The sequence below is a fragment of the Leucoraja erinacea genome, chromosome 4, assembly GCF_028641065.1.
Source record: "Leucoraja erinacea ecotype New England chromosome 4, Leri_hhj_1, whole genome shotgun sequence".
NCBI lineage: Eukaryota > Metazoa > Chordata > Chondrichthyes > Rajiformes > Rajidae > Leucoraja > Leucoraja erinaceus.
This window is the reverse complement of record NC_073380.1, coordinates 98,290,286-98,308,452: the sequence shown is the minus strand read 5'-3', so window position 1 is coordinate 98,308,452 and position 18,167 is coordinate 98,290,286. Positions and strand designations below refer to the sequence as shown.

Here is an 18,167-nt window from a genome sequence, read left to right as displayed (position 1 = left end):
TTGGTGGCAAAAACAGGAAAGCAGACTATTATCTAAATGGTGGCCGACTAGAAAAAGGGGAGATGCAGCAAGACCGGGGTGTCATGGTACACCAGTCATTGAAAGTAGGCATGCAGGTGCAGCAGGCAGTGAAGAAAGCGAATGGTATGTTAGCTTTCATAGCAAAAGGATTTGAGTATAGGAGCAGGGAGGTTCTACTGCAGTTGTACAGGGTCTTGGTGAGACCACACCTGGGTCTGGAGTATTGCGTACAGTTTTGGTCTCCAAAGCTGAGGAAGGACATTATTGCCATAGAGGGAGTACAGAGAAGGTTCACCAGACTGATTCCTGGGATGTCAGGACTGTCTTATGAAGAAAGACTGGATAGACTTGGTTTATACTCTCTAGAATTTAGGAGATTGAGAGGGGATCTTATAGAAACTTACAAAATTCTTAAGGGGTTGGACAGGCTAGATTGCTCCCGATGTTGGGGAAGTCCAGGACAAGGGGTCACAGCTTAAGGATAAGGGGGAAATCCTTTAAAACCGAGATGAGAAGAACTTTTTTCACACAGAGAGTGGTGAATCTCTGGAACTCTCTGCCACAGAGGGTAGTCTAGGCCAGTTCATTGGCTATATTTAAGAGGGAGTTAGATGTGGCCCTTGTGGCTAAGGGGATCAGAGGGTATGGAGAGAAGGCAGGTACAGGATACTGAGTTGGATGATCAGCCATGATCATATTGAATGGCGGTGCAGGCTCGAAGGGCCGAATGGCCTACTCCTGCACCTAATTTCTATGTTTCTATGTACTCTAGTCTTCTCAAAGGGAGCCAGCACTGTGTATACCTGTCAAGTGCCTAACCACTGCCTGACATAACTGACCTTATGTTTGGTTTGGATCAAGCTCAAAAAAAAAAAATGTTACGTCCTTGGGTTACTAAGGACGTAGCTTTTTATAAATACATTTTAAAAATCATTGCCTCTGGATGGAATTACATTACAGTCTGGGAGTAGTTTGTGTATCCAAGATAAGGGTTCTGCAGTCTTATAAGCTGGAATTGGAAGTTATTAATTGGGTCCAGTTTATATATTATGCAATACATTCAGTAAAGTCCACATAAAACTGTCAAATCGGTAGAACATCAAACTGAAACAGCAGTGCTCTCCTCAACGGTCTCGTCTGTAACCAGCTCCCAATGTGACCCAGTGACAAGCATCAGGTCTGGATATTGAAAGAAATAAAGTTCTCCGTGATTAGTTGGGTTTAATTTTCGCTCCCCAATAGATCACGATGCCACAACAGTTAGAGGGCTATGGACTTTCCCCATTGTTAGATCACTCTTAATTCTGTATTTTCACCATTTGTAATTATATTCTCCATGGTCCAAAGTAGGTGACTTCATATTTTGCTTATTTAAATGAATACGCTACATCTATTAGTAGAGCCAGGTTTTTGCCATAAATGCCATGTGCCTTTTCATGCCTTTTTTGATGGTGTCACCAGGATAATACCTTTTTCACAATCGAGTGCCTAAATCGGCCATATTTTGCATTTAGCTAAAAGGTCATGCTCTTTTTAGTTACATCGTGATTACAATGACGTTTTCTATGTTAACACATTAATATTAATGTTATTATTAACGTGTTAACATAGTATAACTTACAAGTCCCTTCCCACCTAAGAGAGGGGGTGGGTTAGGTGGGAAGGGACGAACTGGCCAGGGAGTTACGCAGGGGAGCAGACTGGGGAGGAGATGAGCAGATGTGGCCAGTGGCGGGATCCCGTTGGAGGTGGCAAAAATGTCGGAGGATTATTTGTGTATGTGACGGCTGGTAGGGTGGAAGGTGAGGACAAGGGGGGGACTCTGCCCTTGTTAGGAGTGGGGGGGGGGGGGGGGGGGGGGGGGGAGATGGGGGGGGGAGTGAGAGCAGAGTTACGGGGTACAGAAAAGATCCTGGTTTAAAATAAAAAGGTCCAAAGCCCGTAGATGGCCATGAAGAGGTCTAAGAGGAGGTGGTCCGTTGGACATGGGAGAAGGGGGGGGGGGGGGGGGGGCGAAGGGAGCGAGGGCACCTTCCCCAGAACTCTTGGATGCGGGGGGTGACGGAAAAAGATAGTAGAAGAGGAGAACCCCCATTTCCTGAAGAATGAGGACATCTCCAATGCCCTGGTGTGAAACACCTCGTCCTGGGCGCAGATGCAGCGTAGATGGGAGGAATTAGGAGTAGGGAATGGAGTCCTGACAGGAAGCAGGGTGGGAAGAAGTGTAGTCCAGATAGCCATTGGAGTCAGTGGGTTTATAGTGGATGTCGGTCAGTAGTCTATCACCTGCGATAGAGATAGTGAGGTCTGGAAATGTCGGAAATGGTCCAGGTGTATTTGAGTGCCGGATAGAAGTTAGTGGTGAAATGGATGAAGTCAGTGAGTTGTGTGTGGGTGCAGGAGGTAGCACCAATGCAGTCATCGATGTAGCGGAGGTAGAGTTTGGGGATAGGGCCCTGGTATGCCTCGAACAAAGATTGTTCGACATAGCCTACAAAGAGGCAGGCATAGCTAGGGCCCATGTGCGTGCCCATAGCTACGTCTTGTATTAGGAAGAAATGGGAGGAGTCAAATGAAAAGTTGTTAAGGGCGAGGACCAGCTCCGCTAGGCGGAGGAAAGTATCAGTAGACAGGGATTGGTTGGTTCTGCATTCGAGGAAGAAACGGAGGGCTTTAAGACCGTCCTGATGGGGGATGGAGGTGTAGAGTGATTGGACGTCCATGGTGAAGATGAGGGAATGGGTGCCTTGAAAACAGAAGTCGTGGAGTAGACGAAGTGCATGTGAGGTGTCTTGAACATAGGTAGGGAGGGATTTAACCATGGGGGATAGGATGGAGTCGAGTTATATGGAAATAAGTTTGGTAGGACACGAACAGGCAGAAACAATACATCTGCCAGGACAGTCAGGTTTGTGGATTTTGGGTAGAAGTAAAATCGGGCCGTGCGGGGCTGGGGAACGATGAGGTTGGCGGCTTGGGAGGGCAGGGAGCCGGAAGTGATGACGTCAGTGATAGTGCTAGATAGTGGCCTAGAGCTCATCTGTGGGATCAAGGTCCAAGGATAAGTAGGAGGTGTCTGAGAGTTGGCGAGTGGCCTCAGCCTTGTAGAGATCAGTGCGCCACACTACCACGGCACCTCCCTTGTCGGCAGGTTTGATAACCCAGTTTGGGTTGCTGCAGTGTGAGTGGAGGGCTGTGCGTTCAGGAGGGGAGAGGTTAGAGTGAGAAAATGGAGTGGAAAAGTTGAGGTTGTTGAGGTCCCACTGGAAGTTTAAAATAAAAAGGTCCAAAGCCCGTAGATGGCCATGAAGGGGGAATCTAAGAGGAGGTGGTCCATTGGACATGGGAGAAGGGTCATCACTTGGGGGGGGGGGGGGGGGGCGAGGGCTCCTTCCCCAGAACTCTTTGATGCGGAGGCGACGGAAAAAAAGCTCCATATCGTGTCAAACGCGGAACTCATTGAGGTGGGGACGGAGGGGAGCAAAGGCGAGGCCTCTGCTGATGACAGACCATTCGGTATCAGAGAGGGGGGGAGGGGGGGGGGGGGGGGGGGGGGGGGTGGTGGTGTGAACACGCGGCAAGGATGGGGGTTCGGGGCCGGAGGAAGGCAGGTGAGTGGACTGAGGCCAAGGCGTGGGGGCAAAGGTGTCTGGTGGGGGGGGGGGGGGGGGGGGGTGTGGTCGGGGGGAGGAAGGGGGTATGAGGACTATAATATGTGTGTGTGTGTGGGGAAGCTGAGGTCATATGGTTTGAAGGGGAGGGGGAAGGGGAAGACCAAGTGGAACAACCACTGAGATTCCCTGTGTTAGGGGGAAGAGCACTAGAACCCAGACACAGCACAGTCAGACCCCGTGATGTCAGAGTCTGCAGCGTGGAAACTTCAGGCCCGGTGCCGAGCCTAGGACTCCTAGGAGGTCCTGGTCAGCGGATGGCCGGTGAGACGCCGAGGTTTGACAGTGCAGGTGAGGCGGAGAGGTTCGGCCTTGTCTCTTAATGCTCCCACCAGTTCTTATTTGTCCTTAAGTCATTACAAAATGTAGACATGCAGGGCTCGATTCCATGATTCAACTCATTACAAATATGATGAACAGTTGCAGGCAGCATTGGCAACATCCTGCTCAATTGAGTTTGTATCAATTTATCCCCACTCCAAGTTCTGACCTATCAATGCAACATGAACAAAACTGAAACCATACTTTCGTTCTGCTTGTAATATTCATCTTAATTGTCACCCACTGATTTAACATTTGTACAATCGCCAAGAGTAAACAAAAAAAGGGCAACTTCCTGGATGATGATTGGAATAATTAGTTGAGGTGTGAGCTGTGGTAGGGTAAACAATGTTCAACGTTTAGAATGTAGTAACTTCTGCACCATCAAACTAAAACAAAATACACGAAGTTACCTGAAACATTTACGAAAGCTCTGAGTAACTTGACTCGTTGACAATATTAAAAATGATCTTTGGTTGCTTAGCTGGCCCGGCACTGACTGTGCACCCTGCATCCCCGGCTCCGCTCCGCCTGTCCCGCTTCACTATTATTACCACAGGCGCAGCAGGCGCTATTGTCCACACGCAACAATGGCATCAATCTGACCCGTGCTGGCCCCAACCGGAACATTTTCACCACCGACTATTATTTCAGACTAAGAATAACAGGCGCAAACTTTCCAATCATATCGCACCGGCGCGCCTTTTTCAAATCCAGAAACGGATGGGCGGGGAGAAATTCAAACAACATACACAATTAAACTATTACAATTCATTGGAACAAAAAGCTGTTTTTATATAAATTAATATCGGTGTGTTTATGTGTTTCCATCTAAAGGTTTAACGAGATTTAGGAAAGTTTGTTTAGAACGATAATATTGGGAACTAAAAAAGTTGACGGGTCGGGTGAAAATTATGTTTGCCTTTCCTCCCAAAAAGAGATCTGGCTTCAAGTGTAAGAAAATTTCTCATCAAACACTCGTAACAGGAAAAACCATCAATCAAAAAACATTAAAACACGGCTCACAGAAAGTTTCCAACGTTCCCGTTATTTCGAAACCATGTCCCAGCTTGCATTTTATTGTTATTTTCCTTTCGGGAAGGGGTGGATTATATGAATGGTTACAAGCCAGCTCTCGGATCGAAGCGGCCGCCTGCAACTAGCGATTCACAGGGACAGGTGTTGCGGCAACTCGCCCCAGACAAGAGGGCGGGCGGGCGGCCATCACTGCGCCACTTGTCATTGTAACGTAGTTGAGGACAGCGGCAACCACAGCCAATAGATATATGTACACGGCGGGGAGAGGAGTGGGGGTTAGACGGGGGTCCTCTCACGGTCAGTACTATCATGCCCCGGTCCGCTAATTGTGACAGAAACGAGGAACGAAATGGAGGCCAGCAACCCCCTCTCCCCTTCCCCTCCCCGTGGAATTCATTCTAACACAGGCAGGCCATCCTTCAGAATGACACGTCGTGCCGACAAGAGGCCAATTACGCGGCCATGTGGGAATGTTTTACTTATTTTTTTAAACAATTAGCCCACTTTTAAATTTAAAAAGTACAATTCCGGTGGTGGTGGCGGCGGCACTCTGGGTGAAAGTGAGACTTCCAACGTTGGGGTCTGGCTGATGCGTTTGGACTGACAGGCTCGTGGGCGAACCAGGGGCGGGCGCTGCGATCCGGGCCGGGGAGGCGGGCGGGCGGGCGCTGCGATCCGGGCCGGGGAGGCGGGCGGGCGGGCGCTGCGATCCGGGCCGGGCCGGGCGGGCGTCGCCGCTATTGCCAAGCGCGCCGGAGCTTCATCGTCAGGCACCCAAGGCCGAGCCGAGCGACTGCTCACTGAGTCCCGGGCTCCATTCCTTCCACCATGTCCTCGTCTCCCGGCGTAACAGTACTCCCCCCCCCCCCCCCCCCAACATCCAGCCCCGCTCCGTGATCCAGACAGAACCCGATCCAAACACGACGCAGCTCTTTGTCGATACCGACACCATTATGAATGGAGAGTTTACACATATCGGAAACATGGCATCTTTGGCGTTCAGAGACTGAGAGAGAAAAAAAACACCACAATGTACTTACGCGAGATAACGGCCCAAAAGATTTGGTAAAGCGTCTTCTCTTTTGAGGCGGAATTTTCAAAGAGTAATAGGGGGACGCTCAAGAGAAAGACGACGACCGCTCTTTGCCATAAAAGCTTGTCCCGGATGAAGAGAGGAAGGAGCGACGCATGCAATCTCTCATCGACAACGGACAGCGTGTAAAAGGAGCAGCGGCCCGCCCAGCACACGCTTTTAAAGCCTCGGTCTAGTACCCGGATGCTGATGCCACCTCCTCCACACCAAGGTCCTGGTTACCACAACAACCGCCCGCCCGCCCGCCGGCCTGGGCCTGGGCCTGTGCTGGTGCCTGTGCCAGTCGGGCCAGCAGCGGGTTAACCTTGCAACAGAGCCCCCACTCAAGGGCTGCCTACTCTTCTTCTTCTATGTAGTTTATTTTGGCGGTTGGCAAACAACTTTTTAGTGCATTACCGCCACCAACTGGTATGGAGTGTGGATCAAATAACATTATAACTTATATATGTGTATATATACTATATATATATACATATATATATATGTACATATATATATATACATATATATACCATTTCTTCACCTCTGCCTATCCTTAGCCCCACGTCCCCCTCCCTTTTCATCTGTGCATTAATTGCCCCATATTGTGTTTTGAATTGAATTCTGTCTTTACTTTGTGTACTAGTCATGTCTCTACTATTTATTTCATTCCCCTTACATGTTTTTCCTCTACCTGCTAAATTTTTGTAAGGTGTCCTTGAGACTCTTGAAAGGCGCCCATAAATAAAATTTATTATTATTATTATTATTATTATATACTAATAACCTATATCTTTCCAAACAAATTGGTTGCCCTGAGAAAAAGCATTAGGATTTGATAGCACTTATATGAATTTTTTTGTAAAATATCTATTAAATCAAATTGTACTTTTTCTTTTCTTAATCGTTCACTCATTTGTCTTCTTTCTTCCTCATACCTCTCACAATGTATAATGACATGCTCTATTGTCTCTTCTTGCCCACAGTATTCACACCTGCCTGTATTATGCTTGCCTATTATAAAGTGTACTGTTCAGACCAGTGTGTCCAAATCTGATTCTTGAAATTACTGTATCCTCTTTTGTGTTTTTTCCTGCTCAAGGGCTGCCACTGACGATAGCCTCTATAAATACATAGGTATGTTCACTGATGGCTTGAGCGCCCGAATGTCTTCATGCCGTCACGTTCAGCAGCTGGACGCGGGGTGGGATTTTACCCCGCGGGTAAAAACTGGAGCGAAATCGGGGATTAATGATTTTTTCCCCCTATGTACATAATTGAGTTTCATAAAATTATGAATCATTATTTAAATTATTTGGCGGAATTCTTACTATTTAAAAAAGGTTTCGACTCGAAACGTTAGCTATCCATGTTCTGCAGAGATGCCCGACCCGCTGAGTTACTTCAGCACTTTGTGCCCTTTAGTGTAAGCCAGCATCTGCAGTTCCTTGTTTCCGAAATAATTATTGTGTGTATAAATGCATGCAGTTATCATCAACCATGGTTATAGATTTTTTCACTTCACTAAAGACTGTGGAATATACTTCACAAATATGATTGGCCACTCTTGGTTAGTTTGCTCTTGGATGATATGCACGCTGTGATCTCAACTGACATGTGCATAGCAGACCCACTCCCAATGCGGACGAGTATTGTGCAGGACTATAATTTATTTACCCCCCCCCCCCCCCCCCCCCCCCCCCACGTGTTTCTTAGTCTTTCTGTTTATAGTACTGCGTCCTATCTCCAGCTGGAGTGGTACTGTTCTGTGGGACAAATGAGAAACTGTTCAACATGTTTCACCTCTCTTAAAGAACCAAAGTCATCCCAGTATGCACACATTTTGGGATTGAACTCCGTCATTGGTAAATTACTGTAACATGATGGGATTTGCCTTGTTCTTAAGATCTACAAAACAATGACCTCCTTTGAGATTCAATATTCCATCCAGTGTGCCAGCACAGCGTGGGTGTCTGAGAAGATTAAGATCTCAAACAGGGTGCAAAAATAAATCTACTTGGCAACAATGGACCACCACTCTCCTGAGGCTTTTGATACCTGAACTCCCTAAATCACAATGGGTTTCATTTACTTATGACATCACAATGGGACAGGGGTGAGATTGCAACCTTCACATGTTTCCACAATTGCAATCAACCTGGCGTGCACAATCAAATAAATCAAGTAGAACAAGAACTAAGTTGTCCCCCTCGCCCCTCTACTCTACCCCCCTCTACCTCCCTCTACCCCCCTCTCCCTCCACCCCTCTCCCTCCCCCCCCCACCTTACCCTCTACCCCTCTACCCCCCCCTCTACCCCCCCCCTACCCCCCCTCCCTCCCCCCTCTCTCTACCCCCCCTCTCTCTCCCCATCCCTGCCCCCTCTATACCCCCTCCCCCTCCCTCCCTCTCTGCCCCCTCCCCTCCTCCCTCTCTTCCCCTCCCTCTCTGCCCACTCCCTCTTGCCACGTCCCTCGCCCCTGGGACCCTGCAAGGCCCGTACTACCCCCCCCTGACAGGATCTCCCCCTCCTGTGCCCTGCTCTCTACCCCCCTGCTCTCAGGGGTTTTAGATGCTTTCCTCGCCCTGGAGCCCCCCTCCCTTTCTCTCTAACCCCCTCCTCTGTAACCCTCTACCCCCCGTACATGGATAGGACAGATTTAGATGGATACTAGACCAAGTGCAGACCCGTGGGTCTGCCCCCCCCCCTCCCAATATTCCCCTCTCAACCTCCCTAAGATTCCAGCCACCCCTCTCCCTCCCCATCTCTCTCCCTCCACCCCTCCCTCTTTACCCCTCCCCCTCCCTCTCTCTACCCCCTGCTCTCTACCCCCTGCTCTCTACCCCCTACTCTCTACCCCCTGCTGAAACTGAAAGCTGCTCAGTGCATACATACAATCAACCCCCTGCACTCTACCCCCCTCTATCCTCTCAACCTCTCTCTACCCCCCTTCTCTAACCTCCCTTCTCTACCCCCCTCTCTCTGGGAGCCGCCCATGCCCTCTATGTCCCGCCCATCCCTCTCTGCCCCTGAAGCCTCTCCCTGTCTGCTCCCTACCCCTCTCTGCAGGCCCCTCCCTTTCTGCCTCCTCCCTCTCTTCCCGCTCCCTCTCTGCCCCCTCCCTCTCTGCCCCCCTCCCTCTCTGCCCCGTACCTCTCTAGGGAGTGGTGAGTATTGGGACCTATGCAGGCCCGTACGAAGCTTTTCAAAAAGGGGGGTGGCATGACAGGATTACAAAAAACTTAATGTGAAATCATGTGCGTGCAGTGCACATCACGAGCGCGAAGTGTGAAGTCCCTCGATGCCAGGGTCCAGGGCCTGCTTAAGGGCCCTGGAAGCTCAGGGGTTTTAGATGCTTTCTGATCCACTGAGCCTTATTTTGGAGCATTTTTGCACCAAATTTATGACCAATATTTCAGAAATTAACAGGAATCTGAAGTAGCTTTTTCACACAAAGGGTGCTGGGTGTATGTAACGAGCTGCCAGATGAGGTAGTTAAGACTGGGACTATCCTAATGTTTAAGAGACATTTGGACACGTACATGGATAGGACAGATTTAGATGGATACTAGACCAAGTGCAGACCCGTTGGGTCTGCTCCCCCAATGGTGTGATCCCCCAACCCAATATTCCACCATGCACCCGTCTCCTCCAACGGAACTGAACCCGTTCCCAAATGTAAGATTCCAGCACTCCCCTGCCTCCCTCAGCAGTGGATTGAAGCTATTGCCATCTGTCCCAGCCTGGAAAAAACCAGGATGGAGTGGATTTGGAGAGGATGTTTCCACTAGTGGGAGAGTCTAGGACCAGTGGCCACAGCCTCAGAATTAAAAGACATTCCTTTAGGAAGGAGATGAGCAGGAATTTCTTAAGTCAGAGGGTGGTGAACTGTGGAATTCATTGCCACAGACAGCTGTGGAGGTCAAGTCAATGGACATTTTTCAGGAGGAGATTGATAGATTCTTGATTGATACGGGTGTCAGAGGTAATGGGGAGAAGGCAGGAAATGGGTTTGAGAGGGAAAGATAGAGTCATAGAGTGATACAGTGTGGAAACAGGCCCTTCGGCCCAGCATGTCCCATCTGCACTAGTCCCACCTGCCCACGTTTGATCCATATCCCTCCGAACCTGTCCTATCCATGTACCTGTCTAACTGTTTCTTTAATGTTGCGATAGTCCCTGCCTCAACTACCTCCTCTGGCAGCTTGTTCCATACACCTACCACCCTTTGTGTGAAAAACATACCCCACAGATTCCTATTAAATCTTTTGCCCTTCACCTTAAACTTATGTCCTCTGCTCCTCGATTCACTTATTCTGGGCAAAAGACTCAACCATATCTATTCAAATCTTGATTTTATACACCTGTTAGATCATCCCTCATCCTCCTGTGCTCCATGAAATAGAGTCCCAGCCTACTCAACCTCTCCCTATAGCTCTGGCCCTCTAGTCCTGGCAACATCCTCGTAAATCTTCACTGTACCCTTTCCAGTTTGATGACATCTTTCCTATAACATGGTGCCCAGAACTGAACACAATACTCTGAATGCGGCCACACCAACTTCTTATGCAACTGCAACATGACCTCCCAACTTTTATACCTGACCCGCTGACCCGCTGAGTTACTCCAGCACTCTGTGAAACGTCACAGAACAGGGCAAGATTAGCAAGTTTGCTGATGATACAGAAGTGAGTGGTTTTGCAGATAGTGAAGATGGTTGTGAAATGTGCAGGATTGCAGCAGGATCTGGATCAATTAGCCAGGTGGGCAGAGGAATTGTTGATGGTTGCATGGTTCCTTGAAGGTCGTGTCGCAGGTATATCAGGTGGTCAAAAAGTATTTTGGCACTTTGGCCCTCATTAGTCAGAGTATTGAGTATAAAAGTTGGGAGGTCATGTTGCAGTTGTATAAGAAGTTGGTGAGACCGCATTTAGAATATTGTGTTCAGTTCTGGGCACCATGTTATAGGAAAGATGTCAAACTGGAAAGAGTACAGAGATCCCCATCCTGGGTCAGTTCCATCAGGGTTGTGTCATCCGCAAACTTGAGAAGCTTGATAGAGGTGTCTGTGGAGGTGCAGTCATTGGGTGTGAAGTGGTGATTGTAGTGGGGTGGGTGTAGAAGGGCCCAGTCTTTGCAGACTGAGGTCAGGCTGTGAGTGGGTGTGAAGTGTTGGTTGGGGTGGGAAAGGGTCCATTCTTTTCATACTGGAGTCTTACCTTAAGTAGGTGTGAAGTGGTGAATGGGAAGGAGAGGGTGCAGGGTCCATTCTTTGCAGACTGGTCTGGCTGTGTTTGTTGGGGAGGGGGTACCAGGGTTACGTTTCTGATTTTCAAGCCTGCAGTAAAACTCATTCAGGTCGTTCGGCAGCTGACAATTGTCCAAAGAGAGGGGGGGTTTCCTCTTATAGCTGGTGATTTCTTGCATGCCCTTCCAAACTGAAGAAGAGTCATTAACTGAGAACTTTCTCCTCAACTTCTCAGAGTACCTTTCCTTTGCAGCTCTGATTCCTCTTCTCAGCGCTTGATCGATTAGGCTATCTTTTAACTCTTTAGCGATTAGGCTATCGGCTTGATGCATATTTGCCCCTCCCCCCCCCCCCCACCCCCAATCTCAAAATGGAAATGTTACATCTGTATATAATTATCCCATTAAAAAGTGTATTTATGTCACAAACTATGGAATTAATATTTTTCAGTATTGTTATCAAGGAAAAGAAAGCAGTTCCAAGTTTGATATTATTTGATATTGTTTAATATTATTCATATGGAGGAGAAAAGATAATAGCTCTAAAACCTACCTTAATTTTGCAATCTTGTTCAAGATAATCCCCCTTTCCCTCTCCCCTCCCCCATCTCTTTCTCCTCTCCCTTCCCCTCTCTCTCTCCCCCTCCTCCCTCTCACATCCCCCCCTCTTTCTTGCGGGGGGGGGGGTGAAGATGAAGGTGGCATGGGCCCAGTGGGGGTGGCGAGGGCCCAGCGGGGGTCAGCAGGGGTGGCGTGTGCCCAGCGGGGGTCAGCGAGGGTGGGCCCAGCGGGGGTGGTGTGGGCCCAGCGGGGGTGGTGTGGGCCCAGCGGGGGTGGCGTAGACTCAGCGGGGGACAGCGGGTGTGGCGTGGACCCAGCTGGGGTCAGCAGGGGTGGCGTGAGCCCAGCAGGGGTCAGCGAGGGTGGCGTGGACCCAGCTGGGGTCAGCAGGGGTGGCGTGGGCCCAGCGGGGGTCAGCAGGGGTAGCATGAGCCCAGCGGGGGGTGGCATGAGCCGAGCAAGGGTGGCGATGGCTCAGTGAGGGTCAGTGGGGGTGGCGTGGGGGGGAAGATGGCTTGGGCCCCGGCGGCGGGGGCTGGCGAGGGGAGCGGGCTCCACCGCAGCAGCATCTGGTGTTGGGTTTACAGCCGTTGGGTTCAGATTCAGCCACTCCCGTCCGGGGGACTGGCCATTTCCAAAGTGGAAACGTTGGGGTTTTTTTTCCGATTTTTTATTTTTTTTATTTTTTCGTAACTTTTTTCTTAGGGGAAAAAAAGGGGGAGCGGTCGCACCCAATGCACTCCCCCCTTCGGACGGCCATGCTATGAGTGAGTGGTGGAGTATTACGTTTGGGGACCAGCCCTCCCCTGTGACGCCAGGCGCCCCCCCCCCCACCCATTAATCTCTACCCCCTCTTCCTCCCCGTTCCTCTACCCTACCTCTCTACTCCCCTCACCCTCTCCCTCTCTACCCCCCTCCCTCTCTAACCGCGCCTGCGCAGTTGGGGGCTATGCGTGAGTGGATAGGGCGAGGGATGAGGGATAATGTGCAAATGAATGATATTAATATAATATCAAGGTGAGGGAGGTTAATGTGTGTGAGTGGGGTGGTTTGTGTGTGTGACGCCGCAGCCACCCCCCGCGCGTTGAGGGGACCCGACGGGTCCCACTTGGTCTAGTATACAACAAAATTCATCAATACTCAAATTGGAGATTGAGGAGGTCTAATGACACCACTGAGAACCTTGAATCTATCTATGAGTGCACCACCCTCCAGAGTATTTATTTGCCCTCACTGTTAAGCCCTGGTCTACCGTTACAAAGGTAACAGTCTTTGATACCACACTGATCTTCATTAGCCACCTACAAAACAAAGAGTAGAAGCAAGTCATCTTGATCAGGAACTGCCTCAGAAATATATGGATGCACATATTTCTGTTCTCACATAAGTCGTTACTAATCACCTGTAGTTCCTTGTGCCTCTAATCATCTTTATTTCATTTGGTACATATTAATTAGCAGGTCTTCTATGAATTTTGTATATGCTTTATGTAAATGACTTTTTAACTATGTTACCTCATTATTAATACTTTTGAACACCGAGTACATTGAGATCTGGTTGTACTAAGTATTTAGAACACTATGCCTTTTCTCTTAACCAAAATTGATATATGAGGTTGTTCATTGCCATCAGTAAATTAATTTACAAAAGCAACTGCCTTTTTATTCTTTTGTTACAATTAATAGAAACCAAATCAACAAAGCAAATATTATGTATCAAGTTAAATATTATTCTTTGCATCCATATTCAACTTAACAAGATTCATGGAATCAAAAAGGCAAACTCTGAGATGCTGTCATACTGTAGATGCAGATCAAATAAATATGCAAATTATTAATTGCTTATTTTGGTCAACATTTTAAGGTGTTTTTTGTTTCAATCTCATTCCAGTCACTTTGTGCCCAGTGCATTTTTGAGTTGGAACCAAGTGTATATTTATTTTTTTAATTGCCCCATTAAAAATGTATTATTTAGCTATTATTATTATTATTATTATTATTATTATTATTATTATTATTAAAGGCAATCTGCAGTTTAAATTAAGATATGAACCTTAAGTTTGCATTTGTAACTGAATAGATAGAATTGCATTTGTATACTGAATAGATATTGAAGATAGGTGTCAAGCAAGACTACATAATTGTTCCAAAATAGTTCTAAATGTTTTTCATTGCAGTTGTGCACTCCGATAAGCTTCCTGCTGAAGTTGTAAATTTATATATTTCTAATATTGACACTTTTCTTATCTGTTGTAGGTGCCCAACACCATCCTTTCTGCTGCATATTTGGAAACTTCACCGACCCAGTAGATCTAGCTTTCACCTCTTCCTGTATATTGCTTAACTGGTCCTGGGAATAAAATTTAACACCACAATGAAAAATAAAGTGTTGGAAATACTGAGCAAGTTTGTCAGAATCTGTGACGAATTAATCAGATTAATGGGTCAAATTTTGCTGGATCCAACTCACCCATGGCTATCACTCCTTCCCCAAATTTGCCTCGTCCAGAGGTAGAGGACCATTTAAAATTGTCCTTGGATAAGTTTGCAAAGTCCCGTCTGCTGGATGACTTTGACAAAAGCAAAGCAATGGAAGAGATTTGCCTTGAGTCAAAACTGAGTTTTAAGTTTAAATCTATTTGGTTGATGTATGTTATTCATTAAAATAATCACAATTCTTAAATATACAAAAAGAAACACGTAGAGATAATACAAAAATCTTCAACTAAAGTATAGTAATTAAACAAACTTTTTGGCTCCTCATCCACTGGCTCAATAACCCTAATGTTATTGGTCTACTTCCAGACTGGGCAAGTGTGGGTGAGTAGTCACAGCTGTGGGTGACCTAGCGTGGGATTGGTGAAACAATTCACGAGTGTATTACTCGGAATCCTGGAATGATTTGGTTCTGGAATGCAGTCGTGTGGATCGAGACTTAAATCTCAACAGCTAAAGCTGCTAGTTCCAGTTAGAACCACTGCTTAGTAATGTTCTCCTATTATTTTGAGTATGTATCTCTTTGTCAGAACCATGTTTTTTTAAATTTGTGTTGCTGACTAAATCCCTTTGTATTTTCAGAACATATGACTTTATTTTTGTTTTTCTTGTTCGCCCATTCTAATCTAACCACACTTTGTTGACAACACTGTGAGTTCAGATGTTCACTAATTTTTGCTTCCATGTCCTTTTTCTGACAGTTTATTTCACTCTACAAAAGATGTTAAATTATTACTGGTGTACAATATCTTAAGTAATGGTCATTCTTTAACTCAATATAACATTTTCTAACTTAATAAACACCAAGCTCTGACAATTTATGAACTTCTTTTTATTTATTTATTTCTTTTATTAGAAGTACAGTAAATTACAATAATACACATCCGATATATCTTATTACATTTGTTGTACCACTTCATTTTTCGAGCTTTAAAAAAGATAGAAATAAAAGAAGTAAGGAAAGTGAGCAAGAATCGTGAAGGTGCAGGAAAGTGTTGGGAAAAGAAAGCCCCTTAGGGAGGAAGTTAGAGAAGGAAGTAAAGAAAGGAAATAAGACCCTAGAAAGAAAAGAAAAAAAAGGAAAAACAATCGCTCTATTGTAACACAAAACTCGCAAAAAAGGATATACCAACCGTGTTTTTTAAAAAAAAAATTTATTTTATACCCCCTGTTACCAGATCCTGGTACCATTTATATTTTAAATTACTATTGCACCTTATGCTTGTAATAGTTCCATAAATGCAGACCACGTCTTTTGGAAGTGGTCTGCTTTGCCTGCTAGGAGGAGTCTCATCTCTTCCAAGTGTAGTGTTTCGAACATGTTTTGAAATCCACATTTTTATTGTTGGTATTGGAGCATTTTTCCAAAATTTGAGTATAAGCTTTTTTCCCATTATTAGCCCGTAATTAAGTAAGTTCTTTTGAAACACGTTTAATTCGGGGTTACCTTCCGATATTCCAAAAATGATCCATTCTGCTTTTGGTACAAGTTTTATTTTAAATAATTTTGTGAAGATTTCAAATATTTTGTTCCAAAATCTTTGGATTTTTATACAAAAAACAAAAGAGTGCTCTATGTTAGCTTCTTGTGACTGACATTTATCACAAATGGGTGAGACATTGGGGAACAGTTTATTTATTTTAGTTTTTGAATAATATAGTCTATGGAATGTTTTATATTGAATTAGAGTATGTCGTACGTTGATCGAGCATTTATGCACATATAGTAAGTGTTTATCCCAGCTCTCTTTTGAAATTTTTATAGCTAGTTCTTGTTCCCAGTCTCTTCTAATACCATCAGTATTTCTGAATTTAAAATAATGTTGTATGTATGATATTAGATTTGCTGATTCAGCCTTTGTCTTCATGGCTTCATCCAATAAGTCTGGGGGCATGTTATGATAGTCTTTTGTGTATTTTTTCAGATAGTCACGATTTGAAGATATTTAAAATATTGATTATTTTTCAAATTATATTTCAGTTGTAATTGTTGAAATGATAATAATTTTCCTAATTCATACAAATCTCCGAGCGTTTTGATTTTCATTCTTTCCAATTGTGTAAATGATTTATCTATAATTGAAGGTTTAAACGACGGGTTATTGACTATTGGCATTAAAAGAGATAGATTTCTTAATTTTAGATTCTGTTTTATTTGTTTCCAAGTTCTAATTGTACTATGTATCATTGGATTTTTATTATAATTTTTGTTATTCAGATTCGTTGGTGAAAGGAGAGTCGCTCCTGTATTACACGGAGAGCGCTCCTCTCTCTCCATTACAATCCAGTCCACCTGCTGGGCAGAATTGTCCAGCTCTGACAATTTAAGAACTTGAATACCATCTTTATGCTTATAAAACTCTGATCCTGGATGTGTATTTATTTGTGTGTGTGTGTGTGTGTGTGTGTTTGCGTGTAATCACATCTTCGCGAAAAAACAACAACATTTTGTAACATTTGTAACGGTACCATTTTTACATATTCTGGTCGACATTTTCCCCGTGGAGTCCAAATTCGCCTTATCTGAAAATTTCATGCTTTATTTCTCGAGTTATTAATGAAAATGTTCAAAAATCTGACAAAACTTAAAAATTTAAAAACAAGTCTTTTGCTGATGACGTCACAATGGGTCTGCGTGCCTTCTTCCTCGCGCTGCGAGTGATGTCACCCCCCCAACCCTTCCTCCTCCCCTCCCCGTTATTCAAAAGACGCAGCCGGAGATGAGGTCGGGCCCTGGACTGAACACCAAAGATCATAGCTGAAGACTGCGGCGGCCCAATTTGCGGTCCTTTGGTCGACGCTCGCCCACCCGCTCGCCGCCTTGCCCCCTCGCTCGGGGTCCTCGTGTCGGCGCATGATGGGGAGGTTGCTGCCCCTCTCTGCCTCTCTCGCTGCCCTCTCTCTGCTTCAGTCTCTATCCGCTGCCTCTATCAGCTGCCTCTGCTCCTGTCCCCTGCTCTCTGCCTGCCTTCTGTCACTGCCCTCTGTAAATTGCCCCAAGTGTTAGGGAGTGGATGCAAAAGTGGGATAACATAAAACTAAAGTGAACAGTGATCATTAGTCAGTGTGGACTTAGTGGGCCAACGATTATCATGTTAATATTGGCCAAATTAAAGACACCATAAAATGGAGGATCCCTGCACGTCAGAATTGCTTAACCCGTGTCAGCTGAACTTTACAGGCTTTGATTGGTGCCAGCCAGTTTAGGCTCAGACTGGTATACAGGTTGGTGAGGGGTCCAGGTGTTCTCCCTGTTTCTCTTAAATTGATAAAATGTATAGCAGTTTTGCAAACAAACCTTAAATGCATCATTTCGATTGAATCGCTGCAAAATCATTGTAAATAGTATAAATAATGTTGTGAGATGATCATCTTGTTAATTGATGATTGGTCGAACTGTTGAGCCTTGGAGAAACTGTTTGAATCTCAGGGCACATGTTTCAATGTTTGTTCTTGATTGCTTCTTTCTAGCGCTTTATTTCAAATACAATGTATTAGCACTGTATTATTGGGTTAGGGAAATGTCTGTCATGTATGGGGTTAATCGATATCTGTATTTGGATTGTAAAGAGACCACCCCCATGTGGTTTGGCCCCTCGAGGTCCAGGGACCAATAAAAGTCCGCTACCACGAGGTCCTGTGTCGATCTTCTGGGAGAGCGCTTAGGATTGCGTGACCTTCTGGAGTGTCTCTGTTTGAGCGAGGCCAAGAGGGCTTGATCAGGCAGATACAAGGATCGAA

At 45.9% G+C, this 18,167-nt stretch overlaps 1 protein-coding gene across 3 annotated transcripts in view; it reads right to left on the bottom strand.

Annotated features, from left to right (window-relative positions):
- The window catches only part of azin1b (antizyme inhibitor 1b), a 65,424-nt gene extending 59,154 nt beyond the window's left edge, over positions 1–6,270 (bottom strand). For all 3 annotated transcript variants that reach the window (XM_055634839.1, XM_055634838.1, XM_055634840.1), the window contains exon 1: positions 6,092–6,270. The gene's annotated coding sequence lies outside the window, so the exon portion shown is untranslated. The remainder of the gene's footprint in view (positions 1–6,091) is intronic.
- Between the last annotated feature and the right edge of the window lie 11,897 nt (positions 6,271–18,167).